This window comes from Petaurus breviceps, unplaced genomic scaffold (genome assembly GCF_028583685.1).
Source record: "Petaurus breviceps papuanus isolate PSGF00001 unplaced genomic scaffold, PetGlider_PUasm1.0 90692, whole genome shotgun sequence".
Classification (NCBI taxonomy): Eukaryota; Metazoa; Chordata; class Mammalia; order Diprotodontia; family Petauridae; genus Petaurus; species Petaurus breviceps.
Window position 1 is genome coordinate 8221204 of NW_027187313.1, and position 14654 is coordinate 8235857.

Below are 14654 nucleotides of genomic sequence, written 5' to 3' on the forward strand. Positions count from 1 at the left end.
TTTGGGGCAGGGCTAAGATTAAAATTTCTCCTTTTCTCTCTCCTTCCTTCCTGTTATTGGAATGAGAATTTAAGATCTTCCCTGCCCCTAGGCCCTTTGATAGACTTAAGTGACTCTGAGAACCTTCCTTGATTTGAAAATATGTTCTGCCCCCTAATAGGCTGAATGTAGTCACCTCGAGCCTGTGGTGGGAAACTTGTTTTTTAGGAATGCCCACACCTCAATACTTTGTGATTGGGCAGTGGGTCAAGAGGGTTGTGACATTCTCTGACCCAGGAGAAGGCGATATATGATGTAAGGTTTTTCTTGGGTCTCACTTTGAGAAGAGTTATGTGATTTGACCAGATGAGACTCTGGGCAGCCATTGAGCCCCACCGGTTCTGAAAACCCAGATGTTGGTGCTTCTCTCTCTGGTAACTGACTAGGTATAGATGTAATGGTCAGACAGCTGGAAGCCTGTCTGCTGATCTGTTTCTCTGTATTTTTTGCCTGCTTGTAACCTCTGTATTCTCTGAAGTTCGGGGTGCTGATCTTTTTCCCCTGAACTAGGTAAACAACATGTTTGATTAAAGCAAGATTGTTAACTCATTTTGAGTTGCTTTCCTTTAGAAAAGCAGATCTAAGAACCTGTGTTGGCAGCCACCCTGGGTATGCTAGGGTGCTTGCTGCTACACTTCCCTCCCTTTCTCCTTTTCTATCTCCTTCCTTCCTTTCTTATTCTTAGCAATTGTGATCCAAAATGCATATGATAGAATGTTAGAAAAGAGTTTCTTCATGTTTCTATTGCATTTTTAAAATATAGAATTGTATTTAGTACAATAACTATAGCCAAAAAGAATGACCCTTTTTATCCCCAAATATACCTTTTATTGTGCATCATTCCATCTGACAATAAAACTTTTTAAAAACTGATTTCTGCATGTGAGCCTAGAAAATTAGTGGAAATGTATAACTGCAGATCCGTCTAGACACGTCTGTAATTCCTGTCATGATATTGTCGCTCTTGGGATCTCGTTTTTGCAGAAATAAATATTTTCATGGTTATTTTTTGCCACCAGGTTTTAGATCCTGTCAGCATAAACCAAAACCATCGGTGGTAAAGAACTACTAAGCAAAAGGGAGAGCGAGAAGGAGAGTTGGCGGCAGAAGAGGAGATGAAGGGTTAGAGACTGGTGAGGCCGAAACTCAAAGAACACCCAAATTACTGTCCTAGTACACATTTGACTTAGTATTATACATCCAGTTTCAGTAAAAGACACATGTTTCTGGAAGAATCACTTTCAGATCTTTGGTACTTGAGATAAAAGTCTGGTGACAAGATACCTTCCCATTTAGTTGTGCCGTTTTTAGTTTTGTTTAGAACTTTGTGCTGAGTTAATTCTAAAAATAATGGGACTCATGTTTTGTACACACGCATGAAACTTTCAGCCTCATTCTTCTGCCATTTGACTCCAGTAATCCTCCTGAACTTCCATGTTCTTTTGAATTATAGATAAATGAGTCTCAAACCTTCTAGTTTTCCAGGCTTTCTTGTGACCTTGCAAATAGCTACTTGTATAAAAAAGATTCCTCATTCATTTTATTTATTTTTATTTTCAAAATTTATTTTTTCAATTAATAAAAATCTCTTTTCTCTCCTATCATACCTTATCCCTCTTTCTCCCCTTGAAAATCCAAACCAAACTAAACCAAAACTTTTGTAACAAGTTTGTTCAGTCATTTTTCAGTCATGTCCAACTTTTTGTGTCCCCATTTGGGGTTTTCTTGGCAAAGATACTGGAGTCGTTTTCCATTTCCTTCTCCAACTCATTTTACAGATGAAGAAACTGGGGCAAACAGGGTTAAATGACTTGCCCAGTGTCACACAGCTAGTAAGCATCTGAAGCTGAATTTGAACTCAGGAAGATGAGTTCTTGACTTGAGGCCCAGCACTCTATTCACCTAGCTGCCCAGAGAAATATGAATAGTCAAATCAAACATATTCCTGAATTTATTATGTAACAAAAATATGTGTCATGCTGAGAATATCCACTCTCTGTCTGGAGTGGCTACCATTATCATCCATTTGACAAACTCTGGAAGGGTATTTTTGGGGAGTCAAGCTAAGCAGGAGCATAGAATCATGCATTTAGAATCCTCAAAGGTTACCTAGTCCAAGAAATGAGGAAACCGAGTCCCAAAGAAGTGAAGAGATTTGCCTAGGGTTTGAATCCCACATCTGATGCTTGCTCATTTCAGGGCCCCGGGAAAGTCACTTAACCCTTTTGTGCTTCAGTGTCTTCATCTGTAAAATGAAGGATTTGGACTCAATGTCTTCACTGAGTCCCTTCAGCTCTAAATAGATGACTATATTATCCTTTGTATTATAATTATTTGCATACTTATAATTTCTCTCATTAGATGCAAGCTTTATGAAAACAGCGACTATGTCTTTGTATCTCCCTCCGCCTCCGTACTTAACACAATGACTTGAATATAGCAACTGCTTAAAGCTTGCAGAATTTGTGGTCCATTGTTTTATATTCTGAATGAGAAATTTAATGGAATTCTCTCATTGGCCAAGTTAAATAGATGAATATTCAACATTCTCCAGCAAAGTCCTTCACTTCTTCTCCTGACCAGGCTCTGTCATCTTTGGCCTTTTGTTTGGTGGGTCTTCTGTGGTTCTTCTGCAGGACAGTGAGATTGGGCTTCCAGGGTGGACTTTGAACAGTCTAATAACATGCCTCAACTGACAGCTTTCCAACCACTGATACTGAATATGAATGCATTCCCCAGTGGCTAGCATTCCTCCATTCCTTTATACTCCCCACATTCCAGTGGTTCTGAACCCTCAGGTGCCAATGTACAAACCCTGTTCCTTATCTCCAAAGACATACTCACCTATCTACCTCAGTACTGTTACCCCCTCCTCCTGAGTCTGCCATGTCCCATATGAAGTTCTATTCCAGATCTCACTGCCCTCTGCAATGCTTGTTTCATAGTTAACCAACTTCATTTCATCTTAAATCTTTGTCTTTCTCCTTCTAGATTCCGTCACTATGATAGATTTATTTCCTCCTCATGATATAATTTTACTTTCCATTTTTAGCTATTCTTATAGCTGTCTTCTCCTCAACCTCCATGAACTCCCTGGGTGTGGTTGGAGAGTCTGAATGTTCCTTGCTCCCCACTGTCACTTTCAGATTATCCCTGTACCATCACAACTTAGAAACTTCTCCTTCCTTGAGATTCATACTATCCAAATCTATTGCCAATCCAAATTCTAATGGCTAATATCTGTCAACACTCAGGACATTCTTCCTTTCTTAATGAGCTCAATGGATGACTCACCATCTTATCTCCCAAACTTGGGGACTGCAACATACATATTTGTGCTTCCTCAATCACTGGAACTTCCCAGTTTCTCAATCTACCCAGTTCCCACAACCTACTCTTTCCATGTAGCCACCAGCAATGCCATTGTCTATTCCCTACTTAAAAAAGCCTTCACTTGGGGCAGCCAGGTAGCACAGCCAGTAAGAGCACTGGCTCCAGTGTCGGGATGACCTGGGGATTGAATCCGGGCTCAGACACTTAGCACCCACCCAGAAACACCTGGCTGTGTAACCTTGAGCAAGTTACTTAACCCTGATTGCTTAAAAAAAAAAAGCCTTCACTTGATCCAATCACTCCTGTTCACTATAATATTATATCTTTCCTCTTCTCAAAGTCAAAATCCTTCAGAAAGCTATCTACATTTGATGCCTCTACTTGTTTCCCTTTCTCTCTCTTCTAAAGCCTCTGCAGTCTGGCTTATGACCTCATCATAATCAGTCCAACTGCTATTGTCCTCTCCAAAGTTATCATGATCTCTTAATTACCAAATCTGAACGCTATTCCTCATTCTTCCTCCTTCTTGACTTCCATACATTATTTGACATTGTTAATCACCTTCTCCCAGTGTTAATCACATTCTCTCCTATCTGAGTTTTCATGACACTTCTTTCTCCTGGTTCTTTTCCTATATCTCTGACTGCTACTTTTCAATCTTCTTTATGGAATTTTTAGCTGTGACATGCTGACTAACTGTAGGTTAGCTCTGTCCTGAGCCCTTGTAGCAGCAAGCACCCTAGCATCCCCAGGATGGCTGCCAACACAGATTCCTAGATCTGCTTTTCTAAAGCAAAGCAACTCAAAAATGGGTTAACAATCTTGCTTTAATCAAACATATGTCATTTACCTAGTTCAGGGGAAAAATGCTCAGCACCCCGAACTTCAGAGAACACGAACAAGTTACAGGCAGACAACAAATACAGACAGAGAAACAGATCAGCAGACAGGCTTCCAGCTCTCTGACCATTACATCCATACCTAGTCAGTTACCAGAGAGGGAAGCACCAACATCTGGGTTTTCAGAACCGGTGGGGCTCAATGGCTGCCCAGAGTCTTATCTGGTCAAATCACACAACTCTCCCCAAAGTGAGCCCCAAAGCAAAACCTTACATCAGGGCATATATAGCCTTCTCCTGGGTCAGAGAATGTCACAACCCTCTTGACCCACTGCCCAATCACAAAGTATTGAGGTGTGGGCATTCCTGAAAAACAAGCCTCCCACCAGAGGCTCCAGGTGACCACATTCAGCCTATTAGAGGGCAGAGTATACTTTCAAATCAAGGGAGGTTCTCAGAGTCACTTAAGCCTATCAAAGGGCCTAGGGGCAGGGAAGATCTTCAGATTCCCATTGCCATAACAGCCCTCTTCTCTTTTTGCTCTATATTATCTCAGTTGGTATTCTCATCAGTTCCCATGGATTCAGTGATTCTATTTATGTTGATGTTCCCCCCCCCCCCACCCCCAAGTTTCTCTTCTGAACTATAGTCATTCCCTGCTCCTCTTCTCTGTTTCCTGGATGTCTCAAACTTTATGTCTCATAGGCATCTGTAGCAGCAAGCACCCCAGCGTCCTCAGGGCTGCCACCACAGGTTCTTGGATCTGCTTTGATAAAGGAAAGCAACTCAAAATGGGTTAACAAGCTTACTTTAATCAGTCAAACATATGTATCATTTACCTAGTTCAGGGGAAAAAGGTCAGCACCCCAAACTTCAGAATATACAGACAGAATTATCAAGACAGAGAAACAGATCAAGTAGACAGTTTCCAAATTTTCCAACCATTATATCCATACCAAATCAACATCTGGGTTTCAACATCTGGGTATTTAAAAGCCGGGGGACTCTCAACAATGGCTTCCCAGAGTCTCATCTGATCAAATCACAGAACACTTCTCAAAGTGAGACCCAAAACAAAGCTACACATCAGGGCTTATATAGCCTTCTCCTGGCTCAGAGAATGTAACAACCTTATTGACTCACTGCCCAATCAAAAAGTATCTACTGAAAAACAAGCCTCCCTCCCCAGGCTTCTGGTGCACTTTAGCCTAGGGGCAGGGAAGATCTTAAAATTTGCATTTCCATTACAGCATCTCAAACTTCACATGTACGCAATAGAACTTATTTTTCCCCCAAACCCTCACAAATCACCACTTCCACATGCAGAATAATGATTTGTATAAAAAACTCATCCATTTCATTTTTATTTTTGAATTTTAATTTTTCAATTAATGAAAACCTATTTCCCCTCCCATTAAGCTTTCTCACCCTTTCCCCAGTTGAAAGTCTAAACCAATTATCCCTATTATTACCTCTATTACTTAAGTTACCAATGATCTCTCAATTGCCAAATCCAATGACTTTTTCCTCAATATTCATTCTCTTTAATCTCTCTACAGCCATTGGCACTGTTGATCACTTCCTCCTCCTTTCTTCTCTAGGTTTTTGGGACTCCATTTTCTTCTGGTTCTCCCCCTACCTATGAGAATGCTCCTTCCCAGTGTCCTTTGTTAGATCCTCATCCATATCATGTCTGCTAACCAAAGGTATCTGTAGCGGCAAGCACCCCAAGCGTTCTCAGGGTTTGCTGCCAGCACAGGTTCTTGGATCTGCTTTGATAAAGGAAAGCAACTCAAAATGGGTTAACAAGCTTACTTTAATCAGTCAGACATATATCGTTTACCTTGTTCAGGGGAAAAAGGTCAGCACCCCGAACTTCAAAGTATACAGGCAGAATTATCAAGACAGAAACAGATCAAGTGGATAGATTTCAAACTGTCCAACCATTACATCCATACCCAGTCAACATCTGGGTTTCAACATCTGGGTTTTCCAAAGTTGGGGGGGCTCTAGACAACGGCTTCCCAGAATCCATATCAAATCACAGAACACTTCTCAAAGTGAGCCCCCAAAACAAAGCCTCACATCAGGGCTTATATAGCCTTCTCCTGGCTCAGAGAATGTAACAAGCCCATTGACCCACTGGCCAATCAAAAAGTATCTACTGAAAAAAGTATCCCGGGCTCAGACACTTAGCACCCACCCAGAAACACCTGGCCGTGTAACCTTGAGCAAGTTACTTAACCCCAATTGCTTAGGGGCGGCCAGGTGGCTCAGCGAGTAAGAGCATCGGCTCCAGTGTTGGGACGACCTGGAGATTGAATCCCAGGCTCAGACACTCAGCACCACACCCAGAAATAACTGGCCGTGTAACCTTGAGCAAGTTACTCAACCCGGATTGCTTAAAAAAAAAAAATCTACTGAAAAACAAGCCTCCCACCCCAGGCTCCAGGTGCACTCCAGCCTAGGGGCAGGGAAGATCTTCCAAATTTGCATTCTCATTACAGTATCCCACAAGATTCTTTTCTGGTCCCTTTTCTCCCTTTATACTATTTCACTTGTCGATCTTATCAATTTCCATTGTTTTAGTTACCATCTCAATGCTGATAATTCTCAAATCTATCTATCTCGCCCTAATCTCTCTGCTTATCTCTAACTGCCTTTTGTTGTTGAGTTGTTCAGTCATGTCCAACTCTTCATGACCCAGTGAATCTCTGTCCATGGGGATTTCTTGGCAAAGGTACTGGAGTGGTTTGCCATTTCCTTCAGTGGTAAACAGAGGCTAAATGATTTGTCCAAGATCACATGGCTAGGAAGTTTATGAAGCTGGATTGGAGCTCAGGTCTTCCTGATTCCAAGCCCAGCACTCTCTCCACTGAGCTATATCCTAACTGTCTTTAAGACATCTCAATCTGGATGTCGAGTAGACATCTTAAATTCAATGTGTTCCCAAATGAACTCATCATCTTTCCCCTAATTTTTCCCCTGCCACCCCTCAACTTCCCTATTACTATATAAGGCAATACCATCCTCCCAGTTCCCTAGTGTTGCAACCTATGTGTCATCCTTGACTTCTCACTGTTTCTTACCCCAATAGTCAATCTGTTGCATGACTTATTGATTTCACCTTTGCAACATCTCTTAAATAACTCCCCTTCTCTCTTCTGACACCGTCCCTTCTTTCCTTTCCTCTCTTCCCTTCCTTAGTTTTAGGTTTATTAGACTGTAAATTCCTTGCAATAACTTTGTATCCCCCCTCCCTTGCCTCTAGCACCTTACAGATTGTCCTATATATATTTAGGCACTTAATAAAAGCCTTGAATTGCATTGAAAGATAGAAGAAAGAAAATATAGGCCTAGTCTCCCTAGCCTTCAATTCCAAATTGGAATGCTACCTCTGGTCTTCAAACCTCTAGTCTCAAATGCCAGAATTTCATACAAATGAGTCTGTAATATTTTCCTTAAACTGGAATTCTGGCTTAGAATTATCTCTCCTGAATATGGATGAAAAAACAAAATACAAAAAAAACCCATGATAAGCATATAGTAGGAACTCACTAAAATATAATTTCCCTCTAGTTTCTCAACTTTTCATTTGATTCTCTTTTATTTTTCTTGGCTCCTACTTTTCCCCCTACTATCCTTTCATATATGTTCTCCAAAAGATTTTTATGTTTTAAAATATTTTGTAAGTGGTGTTTTTTTTTTTAATCAAATGAAAAAAAAGTGTTGTATGTCTAATAGGGGATGCACCAATAGGGGGCTTGTCCTTCAAGCATGATCAATCGGTTCTGCTTCTGTCAAGCTACAGAAATACAAGATACCAACTATTGAAAGGGCTCTGGTCTGTGATTCAATATGGGCAGACATTCTGTGACCATTTGCTGTCTACTTGCTGTGTTGTGAAGGAAAACCTTTTAAAAGGTTTTCCTTCACTACACAGCAAGTGACCTGCGCAAGTCACTTAACCCTGTGTGCCTCAGTTTCCTCTTCTATAAAATAAGTTGGAGAAGGAAATGGCAGACCATTCTAATGTTTCTGCCAAGAAAACTCCAAAAGGGGTCATGGAGGGTCAGACACAATTGAAATGACCAAACAACAATACCTGAAGGGCCATACCCTTCTGCTGTGGGAGTTTGGATTGACTCCCCTGTATCTTTATCCTGGGACCAAATTGTCATTAAAACAGCTAAGTGACCCTCCAAGTGAATTCTTGTTGACCATGATTATAAAAAAAACAATTTTACCTATACCATGTGATTCAAAAGCAAAGTACCTCCCAATGATTTCACCCATTGGTCCCCTAAAAATATCTAGGAAGAAGCTGTCTGAACTATCCTAGGATGAGGCACAGGGAGAAATGAAATCTGCCAAGTAGACTTGTATCACTTCCCCAGCTTGCATAGAACCATCTGAAGGGGCAGAAACCTCAAAGCCCAAGTGCCTCTATACAAAGAATGGTATAATAAAGCATAGAGGTATGTTCATCAAATTTGCATATAACGTAAAACTGGGAGAGTCAGCTAACATATTGGATGACGGAGTCAGAATCCAAAAGCATCTTTACAGTCTAGAGGATTGTGGTGAATCAAATGAGATGAAACACAATAGAGATAAATGTAAAGTCTTACACTTAAGTACAAAAAAATCAGCTTCTCAAGTACAAGATCGGGGAGATATGGATAGATAGCAGTGTAAAAAAAGATCTGGGGGTTTTAGTGGATTACAAGGTCAGTATGATTTGGGAGTGTGATATGGCAGTCAAAAAAAGCTAACATGATCCAGCAAGTATCATTTCCAGAGAAAGAGAAGTGATAGTCCCACTTTATTCTGCCCTTTCCTTAGACCTCAACTGAAGTGTTATATTTAGTTCTGAGCACCACAGTTTAAGAAAGACATTGGTAAAATATAATGTGTCCAGGGGAAGGCAGTCCAGATGGTAAAGAACTTTTAGCTCATGTCATATGAAGATTGATTGAAGGAATTGGGCATGGTTAGCCTTGATAATAGACTACTCAGTGAGGGTGATACTTATGTGTAAGTATTTTAAGGTTATTATGTGGAAGAGGGAGTAATGTTATTTCATTTGGCCTTAGAGGGTGGAATCAGGAACAATGGATGCAAGTGGTGAAGAAGCAACCTCAGATGTTGGAAAAAAAAATAACTTCCTCAACTTAGAGGTACACAAAAATAGAATGACTTGCTTTGAGAGGTGGTAGGTTCTTCTTCCTTGGAGATCTTCAAGCATGGGCTAGGTGACCTCTGGGGCAGGGGGTATGTTAGAGTGGGAATTCCTCAAGTATATGGCCTACTGAGATTTCTTACAATTCTCCAATTCTGTGGCTCAGTAATTTATTGATTCATTCTAATTCAACAATTGTTGAACTAGAAATATGATGTAACAGGCACAAAAGTCAATGAAATCTTTGAAAGGCATAGCTTCCAGAAGAAGAGACATTAATCCCACTGTATCCTTTGCCCTACTTAAATACAACCTGGAGTATTACGTTCAAGTGTTCAGCACCATGATAAGCTGGAGAATGTCTAGAAGAGGCAATCAGGATAGTGAAGGGACTATAAAGTCCATGACATTTTAGGATCATTTGAGGAATTAGACATGATGGTTGTGCTCAAGAATTTGAAAAGCTTCCAAATGGAGGAGGAATTAAATTGGTTCTATTTGGACCCAGGGAGCAGAACCAAAGAACAATGAATGAAAGGTTAAAAGAGACAGCATCTAATTTCAGGAAAAAATAAGAAACAAACAACAACCCAAAAAACCCCACTTTGTTAGCTATTGGAGCTGTCCAAATGTAGAATTAGTTGCCCAAGAGTTGGTGAGTATCTCCTCCTTCCAGGCCTTTAGACAGAGGCTGGATGATTACTTGTTGGATATATTATAGTGTGGATTTCTTTGGAGTATGGATTGGACTAGATGCACTTATAGTGCTCAAAATTTGTGCTTCTATAACACTTGCCCACCATGACAGATATTCTAGCTCAGATTCAACAGGTCAACTCAGTGATTCAAGATTGGAGTTAGAATGCAGTGAACCATAAGATGCAACAAAAATGATTTTACTAGTAACATAGGATAAATATCCAATTCCTGAGATTAAAAAAAGAAATAATAATTCAGATAAAAAGGTCACTCCCTTCCACCAATGCAATGTAATGTAACTAGTCACATTAAGTCAGAAAACTTCCAAAACTAGCCCTGCATAGGCTGGAGGGTTTATATACCTCTGGAGGCAAGGAAGCCAAGCCAATGATGATCTCCCAACAGCCTCTCTATACACATCTCCTTTAGACTGTAAGCCCTTCATGATCAGGGGTTAATTTTTTGCCTTTATTTGTATCCACAATGCTTAGCACACTGCCTGGTACATAACAAGTAACTAAAAAATGCTTGTTGATTTATAGAGAAATCAGCTTAAACTAAGTAAAATGAGCTCTATTATAGAGTCAATTGGCTCTCTTCTGGTTGATGTAGGTTATAGATTAATCATAATTTGTTAGCTGTTGGAATTATTTCAGCAAAAAAAAAAATTAACGTTGATTCAACCTTTCTGGAATCCAATTCCTTGCCATTGATTTTGGATGTGGAAAGTTATGGAAACCCTCTCTTACAACATCCTGAGATGATAGATACATCTTAGGACCATTGACCCATAGGAATCTTTCGTCATATACATTCTATGCTCTCATTCCTACTTTCATGGTGTGCATGCATTTACATGTTTGCTCTTCTTGCATTTCACTAGGATTAAGGCTTATAATAACAAAAAAAGCATTTTCTTTGAAAGTATGTATTACAAGATCATTGTACAAAACAATTCTCATGTCAGTCATTAGGGCAGTGTTCCTAATCTTCCATATTGTCTGCAAACTTTTCTTATATTCTATAATAATGCATTTGCATTATATGGTCATGTTCATCATCTTCAGTCAAGTTATTGAGTAATAGACTATATTGCTGTATTGCCATACATGCAATACACTCTAGAGTCAGGATTTGAACTCAGGTCTGCTGACTCCAAGTCTAGCACTTTCCCCCATGATATCATGCCCTTAGATGTAAGCATAATATGATGTGACCTCACAGGTATTCCATTCCTCACCAGCTCTCTGGGATATCTTTTATTTCTTCTTTTAGAAGAAGGCAGTAAAAACAATGTCAAAATGCCTTCCTGAGTGATTTTCAGAGCCCTTCCAATTACCTTTGCTCTTCCAGTCTTTTGGAAAATGGCCTCCTCTAAAAAACTCATCATTAGGATAAAGCAAAGGAATTCTCCAGGTGTTGCCAATTGAAAACCACTCTTGACAACTCATCTCTTCATTCTTGCAGTCACAGATTCTAGCAGAAATATGTCACACCTCCAATGTTTCTGCTGGTGGTGGGAATTTTTCACCAGCTATTTTCACCAGCTCTCTCTGTCTCTGTCTCTCTCTTTCTCTCTCCGAAGGTGGAGGAACCTGAGGGACCTCCATTCTGAGGTATTATATAAATGCAAAACATTACTGTAACAATAGATCCAATTACCATTTAATCAAAGTATCTTCAGCAATGAATGTACTAACTTGGCTATAGGTACAGGACCCCTCATATACTGACATATACTCAAAGGGATCTTTGATCTAAATTAGAAAATTCCCTCCAATGATGGAGATTGCAACACAGCCATATGTTCCCAATGGAAAGGGAAGGGACTCCATCTAGACACTAAAGATCTTCAATTTCCCCTGATGTTCTAGGGGTATCACTGGAGCACCCTGACCTGTCATCCCTTGCCCTCTCTATGGGACTCAACCAATCCTCTTCCTAGATCATGTATTCTTGAAGACATCTTTTACCTCTATTCTTCAAAGTGCTTCTTTGGTAGCCTGTTCTCACTCACCATGTGCCTCTGTGTTGCCCTCTATGTGACATGAATTAGTAATTCTTTGGAGATGTACCCATCATATAGGAACCCAATTCATAATGCTATATTACCTTTATGTTATACTGAAGAGAAACTGGATTTGTTGGGTTTTTTTTTTTTTGGAACCTCAGATGGGTGTCCTAGGAGACATGAACAGGAGTTACAAAGACATATTCTACCTCATTGGGAAAACAAAGCAAAATAAATGTTCCTAACAGTTGTCCAAAAGTTAAATGGGTATGAGATCACTGTCCCTTCAAATCCAAACTCTTGAGTACTCAGGATATTGCTTAGAGGATTTCTATTCAAATAGGCCTTGGGTTAGATGGTCTCTATCTTCCCACCAAGCCTGTATGTATGCACAGTATTATATGTATGTATCCTTCCTGTCTGTGTGTCTGCTTATATATCTCCCCTGTCCCCACCATTCTATGGGTTTCCATGGCAAAAAAAAAAAACAAATCTCCTTGAGGTAAACATATGGGAGTATATGGAAAAGGATGGGAAAGCATGGATGGGTCGGGATTTGTATTGTTGAAAAATATTCTTGAATCAATGAGATCATAAATTCTTTTGAGTATTTTTTGATATTTATATTTGTTATACTCAGTCACAAAGGGAATTACTTTTATTCACAAAGCAAACTGAAGAAACTAAAACATCTTAAACTTATTTTTAAAAACTCACAGTTAAACTTTTAATTAAGTTCTTTCCTTTCCCGTAAAATTCAGAACAACAACCTCTTAAAACTTAACTTCTTGGTAAAAAAAAAAAAGCATCTTTTAGACCGAACGATGTTCCCCTGGTCCTGATTTTGACATAAAGACTTGGCAGTAGAGTTTAAGTATTGGTTATCAGAGGAGTATCTTTTTAATATGATAAATTTTAACTTATTTTTTGCCTCTTTTGTCTGTATTATCTAGTGTTCCAGGGCCAAACACTATGAGTTTGAGTCATGGAAAATCAAGTGGTTAGAAGAGTCAAAGAAGGTTTTAAAAAGTCAAGTTGATTTTTTTCCCTATCTGGATGCAACTGGCTTGAGTTCCAGAGTAGGAGAGGGATGATTGAGGACAAAGTACTGGAGAAGCCTGGGCTTGTCTCTGCCCACAGGAAATACATGAACAGTGGAGACTGGGGGAAAGTGTGGTTTCTGTTATACCACAAAGAATGCCTCGGTGCTCCCTTCCCCCCCTTTCATCTTTCCCTTGCCTAGATTCGGTAGATGGAAGGGGAACTAGTTACTGCAAAAGAAAACTGGGAACCTGGGTGCAAGAAGGAGGAGGGCCTGACCCCCACAGGAATCGAGTTTTGCCAACATAAGCTGCCTCAGGAGAAGGCACTTTAACACCCATCACAGTGAGAGCCTAGAAAAGGGCTGTAGAGTCCCCCAGTTCACCAAACCACTAAAGAGACCTCCTTCTTCCTTCTGTATCAGAACCTTAGGGAAATAGTAGGGGATTAACAAGTGGGAAGTAAATGACAGACACTGGATTAGCAGTTCTTGCTGTGGCTACTGTTCCTAGATATAACTAGTCATGCCACCCTGTCTCTGGTGACTCTGGATCCCAAGAAGCCCTAGTACAACAAGATTGTTGCTGGTATTTTAGGGTATGACAGGGCGTATCCAGCAACCCCATTGGTAAGCCTCTGAATATTATTGATTACTAGTCTTCACATAGCCTTAAGGTTTGCAAAGCACTTTTTAGACATTAGCCCATTTAATTTTCACAATGGACTTGTACCATTTAGAGTGAGAAGTTAACTACGTTTTATTATTATCTCCATTTCTACAGATGAGAAAACTGAAGCTTAAAGAGATAAGTGATGGCCCTGGGTTCACATAGCTAGTAAGAGTATGTGGTGGGAACCCAGGGCTTTCTGATTACAAGACCCCCAAGGCAGAAATCACAGAGTTATAGATTATAGAGTTAGAAGCATCCAAAGATCATCTGGACCTGTTTGTCCCCAACTTCTCTCTTCTTTTCAAGTGGAAGCTTGTCTCTACTTTGTGGATGAGGTAATGGCATATTCCAAATAGTTTAAGTGACTTGCCAAAGGCTACATAGCCAGTTAGGGACAGAATTTTGTCTTGCAAATCCCTTGTAGCCTCCCAGTAAAGCCTAGTATAATACTGTAAGGTAACCCACAAATACCTGAGTTGAACTGCATTAAAAATATAAAACCATTCTAGCATCATGCTTTTGACTTCATTGGTAAAAATCGACTGTAGATAGAATGCTCAGGTTTTCAAAATTCAAATTCTAGTTCCTACCCTATTTCCTTTGGGAAAATAAGAACTTGAAGGGATTACCTTGATTCATTCATTCAACCAGTGCTTCCTGGGGAAGAAGCATAAAGACAAGGAAAAGGAAAAGAGGCAAGATACCATCTCAGTTCCTTTCCAAAGGACTTGAATCTATCCTTTACTACCTTATTCAAAGGCCTGGGTTTATGAGGAATGCATCATGCTTTATCATTCATTCAATTCAACTGAAACATCAGCCACCCTACCTCCTCTATC

General features: G+C 40.0%; 1 protein-coding gene across 5 annotated transcripts in view; it reads left to right on the forward strand.

Moving 5' to 3' along the window:
* TNFSF4 (TNF superfamily member 4) overlaps nt 1–14654 on the forward strand; it is a 190943-nt gene that overhangs the window by 144179 nt on the left and 32110 nt on the right. For all 5 annotated transcript variants that reach the window (XM_069065563.1, XM_069065566.1, XM_069065564.1 and 2 more), the window contains exon 2: nt 1059–1172. The gene's annotated coding sequence lies outside the window, so the exon portion shown is untranslated. The remainder of the gene's footprint in view (nt 1–1058; nt 1173–14654) is intronic.